This window comes from Hibiscus syriacus, unplaced genomic scaffold, assembly GCF_006381635.1.
Source record: "Hibiscus syriacus cultivar Baekdansim isolate YM2019G1 unplaced genomic scaffold, ASM638163v2 tig00111061_pilon, whole genome shotgun sequence".
Taxonomy (NCBI): Eukaryota; Viridiplantae; Streptophyta; class Magnoliopsida; order Malvales; family Malvaceae; genus Hibiscus; species Hibiscus syriacus.
In genome coordinates, this window is record NW_024062967.1 from 752790 (window position 1) to 767446 (window position 14657).

General features: G+C 33.5%; 1 long non-coding RNA gene and 1 pseudogene across 1 annotated transcript; one reads left to right on the forward strand and one right to left on the reverse strand.

Moving 5' to 3' along the window:
- Positions 1–343: 343 nt before the first annotated feature.
- On the reverse strand, positions 344–2662 carry LOC120151636 (annotated as a pseudogene).
- Positions 2663–6046: 3384 nt separating this feature from the next.
- On the forward strand, positions 6047–8196 carry LOC120151634. The gene is made up of 3 exons (XR_005518634.1): positions 6047–6112; positions 7262–7354; positions 8155–8196. It is a non-coding gene; the product is annotated as an uncharacterized LOC120151634 (long non-coding RNA).
- The last annotated feature ends 6461 nt before the right edge of the window (positions 8197–14657 follow it).

The window sequence follows — 14657 nt, forward strand, 5'->3', positions numbered from 1 at the left end:
GAAATGCACAAGAAGAAACAAGAGAATACTTTCTTGATTGAATAGCTTGAATGAATTTACAGTATGCAACCTTATGGTTTTATACATCACTACAACAATCTCCTGTAACTAACAACCTTATAACAACTTATCTTCTAGAACTTCGCTATACTCAGATATGCATGAGCTGTACATACACGTAATGCATGACACTCCACACACACTTTTCTTTCACACGCAAGCTGCATCATACTCTCAACACATAGAAGTGTGGCGATTGGTTTTTCGTGTGGTTTTTCCTGATGGCGAGAACTCGTAATCTACGATAACTCAGTTTGGTGTATAGTGTCTTGACTTGGCTATATGTATGTATATACATATATATATTTATGTATTGTGAGAAACCAGATAACTACAGTTTGAATTGGTAGCTTTAACTAGAATATATCATTTTGTGAGATTCGACAATTTTTTGAGTTGATATAACTGCAAATTACTTTAATGGCAAATGAAGTTTATCCTCTGCTTGGTAAACTTCGTAAGTTAAAGAAGATTCACAAGATTTTTCATGTGATAAATGTAATGTTCATCAATTTCTCTCCTACACCTATTAATTTATAATCTTTTCTATGCTTTATCGGCCTCCTATTGCTGCCATTTTCATTTCAAGCAAGGCATCTTCAAAGCACTTAGCCAGAAACTCCGGGTCAGGGATAATATCTTTCGCTACAAGAATTTGCATCTCGGCTTTACCGGCATAACTCAACATGTGCATCGTGATAGCCTGCGTTAACAACACTAGAGGTCTATGTTACTCAAACTCAGGTGTCGGTGTTTGACATAGATATATATATATACATATATGAAGAGTCCAAACAACACATATCGGTTCGAGATGAGACGGTGCCGTACCTGTGGTAGACTAAGGTATTGACCTTGATGCTGGAGATAGGGTTGCCTGCAAATGTAATTTCCTCTAGAGGGCCAATCAAGTTTGAGATGGTGAAGGTGGTGTTGCAAAGAAGTGTGTGATTAAGCAAACAAGCATACTGCAAACACCGTTAAAAAAAACACACAATTAGCAGACAAAACATCTTAAAATCAACTGTTTTTCTGATGTTTCACTATCATTTTGTTTCAGGCTTTCAGCTACACCTTTGATCCTAGCAGGGTCATTACAAAATCACCAATCCTGTAAGAGAAATAAGCTTCCAGGGAATTTTTCTTCCTGTCAACCATCGCCTTTGCTCTCTTCAAATACTTCAAAGGATCATTACCAGCTCTATCATAGAACAGGTAGCAAAATTACACCAAATCTGTTCCCCCATCTTGCTTCTGAATTATCCTTCATTAACTTGGATATTTCCTGGCAAACAAACAAAAGTTATCACCAAATGAATTTCCAACGTGAAAAAAAGGGGAAAATCTGGAATTGTAAACTACACTGAAACTGACCAGCAAACCTGGTTTTGATCTTAAATTAACCATGGCTACACCTGTCATACGAAGACCCTCATGCAAGGCTAACAACAAACAATGAAACTCTAAATCAGTTCCAAGATATTGTCAGGTGTATCAAAGTTTGTGAACAAAGTTTACCGTTTGGTGTTCGGTGATCTAAGTATCTTGATAGCCCTGATGACACCACCCCGAACAGGACATCATTAATGGTCTGCAGATTTGCATATCATCGGAATTGTTACTCGAACGTTGGTGAGTGTCGAATATGATTATATTGGTTTTTTGGTTACTTACGGTATTCGGAATTGCCTTTTTCACCTCCTTCATGTCGTTAAGCAAGAACCTAGCGGTAGCCAATTTCCTAGGCCAGAGTTGGACACCGTCACCGCCGGAAATCACCGTTTTCCGGTCACAAACAAGATAAATCCTTGCTAAAAACTCCATCAAAATACCAAAGTGAACCAAGCCATCTTCAATAACCCCCAAAAGGCACAAAACAACAAGAACATGCCCCTTCTTTTTTCGCCCATAGATTGATCTCCAGTCTTCTGTGGAACCATCATGGGGAGTGCGTTGTCATCGCTCGCCTTCCTGCAACTGGCCATCAACATGGACATCAACGAGATCCCGTCTCCTAAAGCATGATGAATCCTGAATACGAAGCACTTGTGCGCCATTAAGAAATGGATCTCCCACAAGGGTTTGTCCTCACTCAATGGAGTGCTCACTGATAAATCCGCCACATATTGATTCACTGCCATGTCATCATCATCAACGCTATTTTCTTCTCGTTCGATGCTAAAACGTTGGTTTTCACTTCCATCCATGAATTTTCCGGATTTATCGAGCCGGTTGTTGAAGACGATGACGTGTTGGTCGATGTCGAGCTGGGTTCTTCTCCAGTGCTCGAACCCGGTCTCGTCTCGAACCAGAAGGCTGCAAAATCTGGGGTGCTTCCACATCAACGAAGACTTCAGGTTGGCTTTTGCAGCGTTTATGTCGATGGGGTTTTTGACACGGAGGATACAGTGGATGACGACTTCTGTTTTTGGTTGAATAAAAAGCCGGCCGGCTGGACTCAATGGTTCGTCGGAGAAAGTTCCCGAACATGCCATGAAAGTAAAAATGGGGTAATCTGAATCTTCAAAACAACGGTGGGGGAACACTGAACTTCTTCACCTTAGTTTCCCGGACCGGCATGAAGGTAGAAAGTTTGATGGATTGTTTTATAGCTGATGACGAGTTTTCCTTATGGAAACTGATACGTGGAGAAATAAAATTCTCCTGCTCAGATCCCATGTCCGTGTATGTGCCTGCCACTCATATTATGCCACGTGTATTAATAATTTATGTAAACTAACCGAAATTTGTCGTTATCTTTATTTTCCCTGCTTTCCATTTCACTGTTCCGTGTAAAACATGTCAAGGCCTGGTTGTAAAATTTTTTCAAGTTTTCTTTGGTAAACCATGCTTTTAGTACCTAAATTATTAATTTTAATTCATTTTAGTATCTAAAATTTTAATATTATAAAAAAACATTTCTAATATTTAGTTTTTGTTTCATTATCCGTTGTTGAAAAGTTAACGCGTTTAGTACATAAACTATCAGTTTTGGTCCATTTTATTAGTATTTAAAATTTTATTTCTTTCAAAACTTAATGTTAAATTTTTAATGGATATTAAAATGAAACAAAAATTAAACGTTAAATATAATTTTAAAAAAGTTGAAAATTTAAATATTAAAAAAGATTAATACTAAATGCTTTTTTTACTTTTTTCACAATAATATTGTCGTAACTGGTTTTCGCCTGGGCACGAATTTTCTTAACGGAAAAGTATGTGAATAAATGGTTTTTTAATGAAATGTTTTGGAGTCGCCATCGACTTTATGTGTTAGGTAGGTCGAATACCTAAAAATCATATTTTAAAAGAGTTTTTAAGAAAACATCATTTAAAAGATAAATCAGGCTGCGTATAACCAGAAATTCATTATTTTTAGTAATAAAAAGGGATTCGTGGTCGGTTACATTTGGGGAAGGATTAGCACCCCTCACAACGCCCAAAATTGGTACCCATTAATTATAAATTGTCTCTAGTAATAGAAGTTTAAGAATTCAAATATTAATTTAATTTATGATCCTATTATTCCAAATTTAATCACAGAAAATTCTAAAGAAAAATAAAATATTATAATATTTCAAATTGAAGAGAATATAATCCCTAAATTACTTTAGGAAGAATATTTCTCTTTCCAACTGAAATAATAAGAATATAATTCTTCGCAAGAAATTATATTAAATAATTTGATATAACAAAAAATAAAGTAGGTATATTCTTTAGGCTTTTATAAGCAGGTTATTTATTTATTTAAAATATCATAATAAGACATTTATGTACTTTAAGACATCAATTTCTTAATATTTAAAAAAAAATATTATCCTTTATCTCAAATTAGGAAATAGGTCAGGTTATACCTATAAATTTTTCATATAAATATTAATATGGCTAAAATGAAATAAAAATATAAAAAATAATAATTAAAGTATTAAAATATTGAAATATAAAGGTAAAAATGAATAAAACAAAATTGCAATTAAACAGTGACTAAAAAAATAAAATTATAGGATTAAATTGCAAAATATCTAAATTAATAGCCCTAATTCGAAACGTTATAAAATATAGGTACTATTAGTGTAATTTAACCTTAATCAATTATTTGGGGTTAAAGTATAAATTATTAAAATTAAAAGGACTAAATATGTTATTTACCCCCAAAATATATGAACATACTAACAGGGACTAAAAAGAAATAAAACAAAATTTGAACACTAAATTAAAAGGAACAAAAATTGTTTTTAATGACCAAATTGAAAGATTATATAACTAAGAGGGACTACAGATATAGTTTAATAATTCTCGAATTTACACAGATACCCCTCACCAAAACGACATAATTTTGGTGAGGGTATAAATACCCTTTAACCGGCCCTAAAGGGCCAAACTCTCTCATTTTTCCATTTTGCTTCTCTCTATAAAGAGAGAGAAGCTCTCCATTCTCTCTAGGATTCCCTCATTGGAGGGAATCCGACCACCGTGTTCCGGCGCCGATCGTGCCGCCGGCTACCGTTCATGGTGGCCGCAATTTACAAAATTTCCTCAAATTAAATCCTGAAATTTCCTAAACCCGATTCCAAGTCCCTTTTATCCTAAAAGCATACCAATCAGCCTAGCTCTAGACCTTCGGTAAAATAGCGTTTCCGATGACGGTTGGGCTTCAACGAAGGTAAGTTTACTTTTTGGTTCTTTTCTGCTTGTTTGTTGTATTCCTCTATTTTTCGTTACTGTTGGTTTCTTCGTTGTTTTCTTGCAGGGGATAGATGGTCTTTTTATAGGCCCATTCGTACGCTCTTTGGACCGGATACAAGGATGCCATTCGGTGAGTCACCGAAGCTATGGTGGTGACTCACCATAGGGTTGTGACGTGTGCGGCCGACCTCGTGTCTTCTGGAGACTTCGGTTGAGGCAGCGGCGTCGTGGTAGTGGCTGGAGTGGAGCAGTTGGGGTGGCGGCTGGAGTAGACCCTAGGGTTTCTTCTAGAAGAAATCTGGACCATTGGATCTCTCCAGATCCAACGGCTGATGGTGTTGGTGGCTAGAAGTTGAGTTGATGAAACCCTAGATGCATTAGGGTTTGGATCGGGTTGGGCTTCTCGGATCTGGGCCTGCTTCAACTGGGCTTTGGGTTGATTCATGTTGGGCCTCCAGGATTGATGTAATTGAGTTGAGTTTTTATTTATTTCGGGCCTATAAAAATAATATATTTTATTAATGATAATAATATAATAATAAAAATAATAAATAAATGGAAAAAACTAGTGTCTACAGTTACCCCTTTTTGCTCGTTCTTGTGTTAACAAGAATATGACAAAGACAATAAGTTTTTTTTCTATTTGACTTCTCTTGATTAAGACGGAAATGTTGAACAAGTTATTCTCATTATGAACTCTTCTGTAATACCCCAAAAATTTGACCAATGACTAAAATATAAGTTTTGAAAGTTTAGTGGCTAAAGTATTAACTTTGAAAAGTGTAGGGACTGAAATTTGTAATTTTTAAAAGTTATATATTTTAGCCCGTAAATGAATAGTTTGGCCGAAAACAATGATTTTAGTTGGAATCATATTTTCGGTACGAGATTTGTGTTAAAGGCTATAAAGCGGTAAAGTTCGGTATTAAATCGGATAATCAGATCGAATCAAAATTTCACAAAAATGTGAAGGATGCTAGATAAAGGTTGGAAATATTATTTATATATTTTAGAAAAGTGAAATTTAACATGGATCAATGGAATTAAGGTCGATTTTCCATGTTAAGCCAAAATTTTGGAATTAGGTGACTAAATTGCAAATTTCAAAAATTACAAGGACAAACATGAAAAATTAGAATTTAGATATTTTTTGAATTTGATGAGGTAAGTGATGATGCCATAAGTGCCATGGATGAAATTATTAAGTTTTATTAGGGATAAAATGGTAAAGTGGATTAAATGAATTTTAAATTCATTTTATTATGTAGTGACAAGTGTATTAAGGGATGATGTTTAGTAAATTGAAGAAAAGAGAAAAGCTCATCTTCTTCTTCTCCAGAGTGACCGAAACTTTAAGCTCAAAAATGTAAGAACTCTAGTTTTATTTTTGGTCTATTTTTACTAGAATTTTATGTTAGGTTATTAAGGATAAATAACCTACATGAAATTCTCTTTCATTTGACATAAATATTGTTATGGTTTAGGTTTAAATTCATCTTGAGTTGATGAAGGGGATGTTGATTTCTTGTGTTTTAGGGATTATGAAGAGTTAAGTGATTTTAAAGAATTGGTTGTAAGGATTGATGAAGAATTTAAGGATGAAGTTAATGAAAACAGTTTAGATTTTGAATTTGGCAGTGAGTTTGAAAATTCACCAGAAATTCTATAAAAATGATTAGCATGTGATTTTTATATATTGTGTTCATATATCAATCTAGTTTCTTTTAAAACAAACGGGGATCAGTTTCAAGGTGTATAAAAAAATATATGAATTTTTAACCGAGGAAAGATCATAAAAACGGGCAGCAGATTCTGCACAAAACAGATTCTGTCAGTCAACTTTAAAAATTCACCATAAATTGTACAGATTGAATTAGAAGGATTTCTTTATATGGATAGATTCATATTCGAGTATAGTTTTCAATGGAAGAAATGGAATAAAATTCCAGTATGTACATCAATACAGAATATTGATTCTTTAAAGATAGAACAAGTTGTCTGAATATGGAAATTTGTAGAATTTAAGTTGAAATAGATTAGAAGATGAAGAATAATGTTTAAATGTCGAGTATATTTTTGGATGCTTGGAATTGAAGTTAAATGACAAGAGACCATTTTGAATAAATTGGAAATGTTGAGAAGAATTCTAAAAGAATTCATTTTAATGGTTAGATGGTGGAATTCGAAAGGTTCCAAAACTTTGGGGACTTGTTTACAAGTTCTTAAATGAAGAAGTATTATTTGGGTATTTTATTCAAGTTCTGGAATTTTAGTAATTAATGTAAAATTATCATAATGGCGAAGGACCATTATGAATTAAATGAAAAGTTGAGTTGAATTTTAGAAATAATTCAAAATATGTGGTTTGAAGTTATAATGGAGTTATGATTTAGGTTGATATCGATTTAGTTATCGATTTTTATTTTATAGATTCTCAAATGTAAAAAATGAGCTTATGTTAGAACGATACTAATATGTAGTTTAAACATTTTGTGTTATAATTTCGTATTGTCAGATTTTAATAAAACTAGCAATCCGAACAATCTGAAAGGAAAGGACAAAGCTTGTGACTAGTATTATCGTATACAAGTTCTTAAGTGAGGCAAAGGTGAGTGCAATTTATTTATTTAATTATTTTGATCGAGGACGACTTGCGATAAGTCAACCTCACCTTATTTATTTCAAATATATGAATTATGTTTTGATTATGAAATTATATCCATAATTTCTTTAATAAGTTTTATGAAAGTTTTTGGACATGAATTGCTCATGTCACATTTTAAGAATGTGAATTAAATATATTTTCGACTCTGATATGATGTTTATCAAATGGTTAAGAAATGAACTAAAAGCCCATTGTATGTTATATTGAGAGTCAAAGGTACAATTGGCATGCCATGAGGTGGAGTGATTATCTGTTCTGATTTTGATATATTGTGGTGTACCAGAGTGTACACTAGTATATATATATTCTGATCTGAATGCACCTGGTGTGCATATTGTTATTTCCGATGTGATAGCACTGTGTGTGATTATCTGTTCTGATTGATGATCTGATATCTGTATTGCGCACACTCGTCTGACTCACGTATCTTATATTCTCTTAAAATATACTTTGGGCTATAAAAATGAAATAAGAAAGTTCTGAAAAGTGTCTGACTACAAAGAATTATGAACTGATTATTCTGTCTGATCCGATTATTTATGATCTTGTGAAAATTATTAGATGATAATTTTCAGGTTTATTATAAAGTTCAACATGAGATATCTGGTTTGAATATTCTGAAGAATTTCAGTCTGTATTATTTTAATGATTTTATATATTTTGATATTTTATTTAATTATTCTCACCTTTAGTATTACTGCCTCACTAAGTTATACTTAGCGCGTGATGATTTTCATGCGTAGGTTCTAATAAGGATAAGTACGATCGGTAAGGAGCTATCGGAGCATCTTTTGAAAAGACATACATATCATCAATATCAGTAAGACATCTATGATGTTTCTTTTGACTTATAGTGGCATGTATAATTATGTCAATAGTTTCTAATTATCGTATTTATTTTTAAATAAATTGTAATAGTAAACTAGAACTATTTTAGTTTATTTTACTTAGTTTAGTTTTATTGGTAACTATGCATGACAAGAATTTATTACATTATTATGCTTTTAAAAGGTTTTACGAAAAGACATGGTTTAGTAAAATTACTGAATAAATAATGAATTTATTTTCCTGTAATAAAGAAAGAAATTATAATCTGAAATATACTTTAAAATAGATTTTTTTTAAAGTTAGAACAAGAGTATTTTCAAAGAAACAAATTTTTACGGAAATTTCAGTTCAGTAAATGTTTTCAGTTTGATGTGACATCTTTAACTCGTATATCGAGACATATACGAGTTAAGGGTGTTACATCTTCCACTGGGAATGACGATCCATCTCTTTCTGTGATGGAATCTAGTAAAAGGTTGAACAAGTTCTTCTCATTATGAACTTCTTCTTCCTCTTCGGACGAGTTCTTCTCATTATGAACTCTTCCATTGAAAATGTTGATCCTCAAGTGAGGTATCGCTGATTCAACTCCATATGTGATGAATCAAGGCAATGTTGAACAAGTTTTTCTCATTATGAACTTCTTCTTGCTCTTCGGATGAGTTCTTCTCATTATGAACTTCCTCTGGAAATGTTGATCCATCGAGTGAGGTGTCTCTAATTCAACTCCATAGGTGATGAATCAAGCTAAGGTCGAACAAATTCTTCTCATTATGAACTTATTCTTCCTCTTCAGATGAGTTCTTCTCATTATCAACTTCTTTCAGAAATGTTGATGCTGATCTATCTCCTCTTGCGATAGAGTCGAGCAAAAGGTTGAACAAATTCTTCTCATTATGAACTTCTTCTTCCTCCTCAGATGAGTTCTTCTCATTATGAACTCCTTCTGGAAATGTTGATCCATCAAGTGATGGATTCAAATCTTTGATGAGATCCATATTTTCAAAAATTGAAAAGTATGGTAATTCCTTGCTGAAATCTTTGCTAATCTTTGGAATTCCTGTAAAGTATTCAACATTGATAAAATGAATGGAAACGCCCCTATTGCAAATGCCTAAATATGATGCATGATATAGTTTCAAAATTGTAAGTTCCTCTATTCTCATTGATGTTTCATTCTCTTTGCTGAGTCTTTATCTTTGCTGAGATTTCATCTTTGCTCTTTGCTTGGATTTGACTTGCTCTTTTCATAGACTCTTCACTTAGATCTATTTTCCCAAAGCACTCTATCAATTTCTCTTTGCTGAGATTTTCTTTTGTTGTTTTTCTACTTTACTTGCCTCAAAATGACTCTATGGTTGGCAAAAACTTGTCCACTTTTCAACAATGATTGCAAGTGTTGACATTGGGACTTACTTTATATTCCATGCACTCAAAAGTATTAACATAAAGTGATAACCAGAAATCTTTTGCTTATCTTAAGATTATGTTAATCCACTTATAAGATGCTTATAAAAGAATAAATTAAAGCTCGAAAAGATGAACTTGGAATTTATTGATAAATATATGGAAATTTGTTCAAAGTCATGGCAATCATAGGAATGAGAAAAATATAGAAATAAGAGTCAAATGACCCAACAAATCATTAGCATGAGTATTTCTAAACCAATCAACTTGATATAATTTAGAGCACTGATGTAAGCTTATGTCTGGAATATCTCAAACATTGTCAGAATATTTATAGATGTGAAGTTTCTCCCAAAATATCAAGCTTTCGAGAGGGTTTAATTGCCAGATGCCTAATATCAACATGCATTTGAGCCGCCCTTTCTGGTTTTCAACTCAAATCTTTCCTTTGGTTGCAAGACACCCTTTGCGAGTTTTCATCTTGACCCCCTTTTTCTATTTTCTTTTCTTCTTCTTTTTTTTCTTTTCTTTTTTTTTCTTTTCTTTTTTTTTTCTTCTTCAAGCATAATATTTCTTGAAAGAATCTGAGTTTATTGGGTTTCTCAGAACTTCTCCATCCATTTTTGCCAAAATCAATGCTCCTTCGGAAAAGGTCTTTTTTACAACATATGGCCCTTCTCAATTAGGCATCCATTTCCCACATAAATATTTATGTATAGGTAAGATATTATTCAGCACTAGACCACCCTCTTGGAACTCTCTCGGATGAACTTTACTGTCATGAGCCTTTATCATGCGTTTATGATACATCTATCCATGTCAAATAGCTTTCAATCTCTTCTCCTCAATAAGGTTTAATTGATCAAATCGAGCTTGGACCCATTCAGCCTCATCCAATTTTACCTCTTTCAATATTCGAAGTGACGGGATTTCGACTTCAATTGGTAAGACTGCTTACATCCCATAGACTAAAGAAAAAGGTGTTGCCCCAGTAGACGTTCGCACAGTAGTTCGATATGCATATAAGGTAAACGGTAACTTCTCATGCCAATCCTTGTAAGTTTCAACGGTCTTTTTAATGATCCTTTTAATGTTCTTATTTGCTACTTCAACTGCCCATTCATCTTTGGACGATGGGCCACTGAATTTGCATGCTTTATCTTGAACTGTGCACAAAGCTCAGTCATCATTTTATTGTTCAAGTTCATAGCATTATCTGTAATGATTCTCTCTGGTAGCCCATATCGGGAGATTATTTATTTCTTTATAAATTTTCACACTGTAGACCTCTTAATATTGGCATATGAAGCAGCTTCAACCCACTTAGTGAAATAATAGATTGCCACTAGGATGAAATTATGTCCATTTGATGTTTTTGGTATGATTGTCCCAATGGCGTCTATTCCCCACATAGAAAATGGCCAAGATGATGTCATTACATGTAAGGGTGATGGAGGTGTATGAATATTGTATGCGTATATTTGGCATTTATGGCATTTTATTGTATAATAAATGCAATATGTATGCATGGTAGCCCAATAATACTCATATCTCATTATCTTTCTGGCCATAGAAAGACCATTTGCATGTGTTCCGCATATCCCATTATGTACATCCTCAACGATACTTCTTGTTTCTCTACTATTTACACATCTCAATAACACTTGATCATTGCCCTTTCTATACAAAGTCTCACCATCGAGAAAATATTCGGCAGTCATTCTTGTTATTGTTCTTTTATCAATCTCAGATGCATTTTATCGATAACTTTGATACTTGATATATTGCAAGATATCATAATACCATGGATTACCATCTGCCTTTTCTTCTACACTATAGCAATGTATTGGAATCTCATATACTTACATTCTAATTGGCATCATATCAACTTTCTTATTTGCTTTAAACATAGCGGCTAATGTAGCCAAAGCATCTGCCATTTGGTTATCTTTTCGAGGGAGATAATTAAAGGTGACCCTTTCAAATTCCTTTACTAGTTCGAGGATTAAATTTCAGTATTCCAATAGTTTTAAATCTTTTGTCTCCCACTCTCCTTGTAGTTGATACACCACCAACGATGAATCTCTATATATCTTAAGAAATTTAACTTTTCTTTCTATTGATGCCTTCAATCACATGACACAAGCTTCATATTCTGCCATGTTATTGGTACAAAAGAACTCCAATCTACTTGTAAAAGGATAGTATATATTTTCTGGAGAAATTAACACTACCCCAATTCCTCGTCCCAAGGCGTTGCATGCTCCATCAAAATAAAGCTTCCAGGATTCATCATTTAATCCGACCTCTTCATCCGTGGTTATGCACAACAAATCCTCATCTAGAAAATTAAAACTCAGAGGCTAATAATTATCTGATGCACGACTGGCCAAAAAATCTGCTATGACACTTCCTTTTATTGCTTTTTGGTTGACGTATATGATATCAAACTCGGATAATAACATTTTTCATCTAGCCATTTTGTCTGTCAAAGCTGGTGATTCCATTAAAAACTTTAAAGGATCAAGTCTGGATATCAACCAAGTGGTATGATATAACATGTATTGCCTGAGCCTTCGAATAACCCATATCAAAGCACAACATAATTTTTGTATTGGTAGGTATCTAATTTCACAATCAGTAAACTTCTTGCTCATATAATAAATGGCTTTTTCTTTCCTTCCAAACTCATCATGTTGTCCTAGCACACATCCCATTGAATTTTCAAAGATTGTTAAGTAGAGAATTAACGGTCTATCGGGAACTAGTGCTCCTAAAATGGGGGCATTGAATAAATATTTCTTAATAATATCCAAAGTTTCTTGGCATTCATCATTCCAAACTTAAAAATTATTCTTTTGAAGTAACTTGAACACTGGATTATATTTGTCAGTCAATTGAGAAATGAATCGAGATATGTAATTTAATCTCCCCAAAAAGCCCAGAATTCTTTTTTTTTTTGTATTGGGTGGTAGAAGATCTTGAATTGCTTTTAGTTTATCTGGATCAATCTCAATTCCTTTTTGACTGACTATAAATCTCAAAAGCTTTCTTGATGTTACCCCAAAAGTGCATTTAGCGGGGTTGAGCTTTAATTGATACTTTCTTAATCTCTGGAAAAGCTTTCTTAAAATTCGAACATGTTCTTCCTCAGTTTTGGATTTGACAATCATGTCATCCACATATACTTCTATCTCCTTGTCCATCATGTCATGAAACAGAGTTACTATTGTTCTCTGATATGTTTCCCCTGCATTTTTCAATCCAAATGACATTACTTTGTAGCAAAAAGTGCCCCGCATGGTTACAAATTTTATTTTTTCCATGTCCTCAGGGTCCATTTTTATTTGATTATACCCTGAAAAATCATCTATAAAGGAAACCCACATATGTGATGCAATATTATCCACTAATGTTTCTATATGTGGTATTGGAAAGTTATCTTTTGGACTAGCTCTGTTGAGATCTCTGTAATCTACACACATTCGAACTTTTCCATTCTTCTTTGGTACTGGAACTATGTTGGCTACCCATTCTGGATATTAGGCTGCCTGTAGGAAATCTGCATTAATCTGGGCTGACAAAGTAGCACCAATCGAAGATATCTTTGAACTCTTGGAGGAGAGTTATCAATTCTCGTTTTATCTGGGCTGACAAAGTAGCACCAATCTTCACCTCTTTTATTTCTTCATTATTTCCCAGATTTACCGTCTCAATCTCTTCTTTGTGAGGTAAGATTTGTTTATATTCTTTTTCTATCAGTCTTAACAGTTCGGTAGGGACATCACATTCCACTTCATCCTCACACTCATTGATTTCTTCCAAACATATGGGTGACTCTAAATTTATCTCAGGATTAAATTCAGGAATAATCATGCTATTAACGTTGTAACACCTGCAAAGGAAATTTAAATCGGATATATTTCCGAATGGACATAGTAAATTTAAAGAATGATAAAAATCAATATAAATAATGTAAAAAGTATAAAGAATGAGTACCATTTGAGAATTTAAAGAAAACATCTTATATTTTATATTAAGTAAACTTAACATAACTGTCCTTACAAAATAACAAAAACTTTTAATATTCTTGGGCTAAAGAATAAAGATTGGTTCTGGGTATTACTTTGAATTAATCCTAAAATCTACAGGGAGATCCTCCGCAGTCCAATTGTTTAGTGTTTCCCCAGGAAGACAAGGTCGAATCCCAGCCAAGTATCTGCCAGCCTTATGGTCATTTGTGATCATGTTGATGAATAATCCTTCCATAGCTTCCTCAATCATGTTGTGATCTTTCATAAACTCTCATTCCTTAAAAGAATCAACCAGTTGTTGTTCCACATTAACCAATCCTCCAGATTTTAATTTGAGCTTTAGATGAGGAAAAGACATACGTCCCCATGGAATTTCCTTTATCTTCACATTTTTTTTTCAACTCTCTGCTCCTTTGCTGAAAGTTGGGCTTAAATCCAAGCCCAAAACGATCTATTTTCATCTTCACAACTGTAGGAACTGAACTTTCTTGAAGATTCTTACCCAAACCTCTTCCAGTTTTAACTCTTATTCCTGAAGTCTTTCGTACACCCATTTTAGTGCAATCAGATAATCTAGGGTACAAAATCTTGCCTCCTTCAGCAATAAAGGTTGCATTTATAAAATCCAAAGCTCGGAAAGAACACTCAAGAGCATCATCATTTGTTTCAATATATGGAGCATCACTTGTCACATAAGCAATGATTTATTCCTCATCTCCCACACATATCAATTGACCGTCAATAACCAACTTCAGTTTTTGATGTAAAGAAGAATGAACAGCTCCTGCAGAATGAATCCATTCCCTCCCCAATAAACAATTATATGTAGGGTAAATATCCATCACCACAAAGTCGATGGTGTATACTGCTAGTCCTATCAATAGTGGTATCTCCATTTTTCCCAGTACCTCCTTTTGAGTGCCATCAAATGCTCTCACTACATTATGATAATTCTTCATATGTGATTTATCCACAAA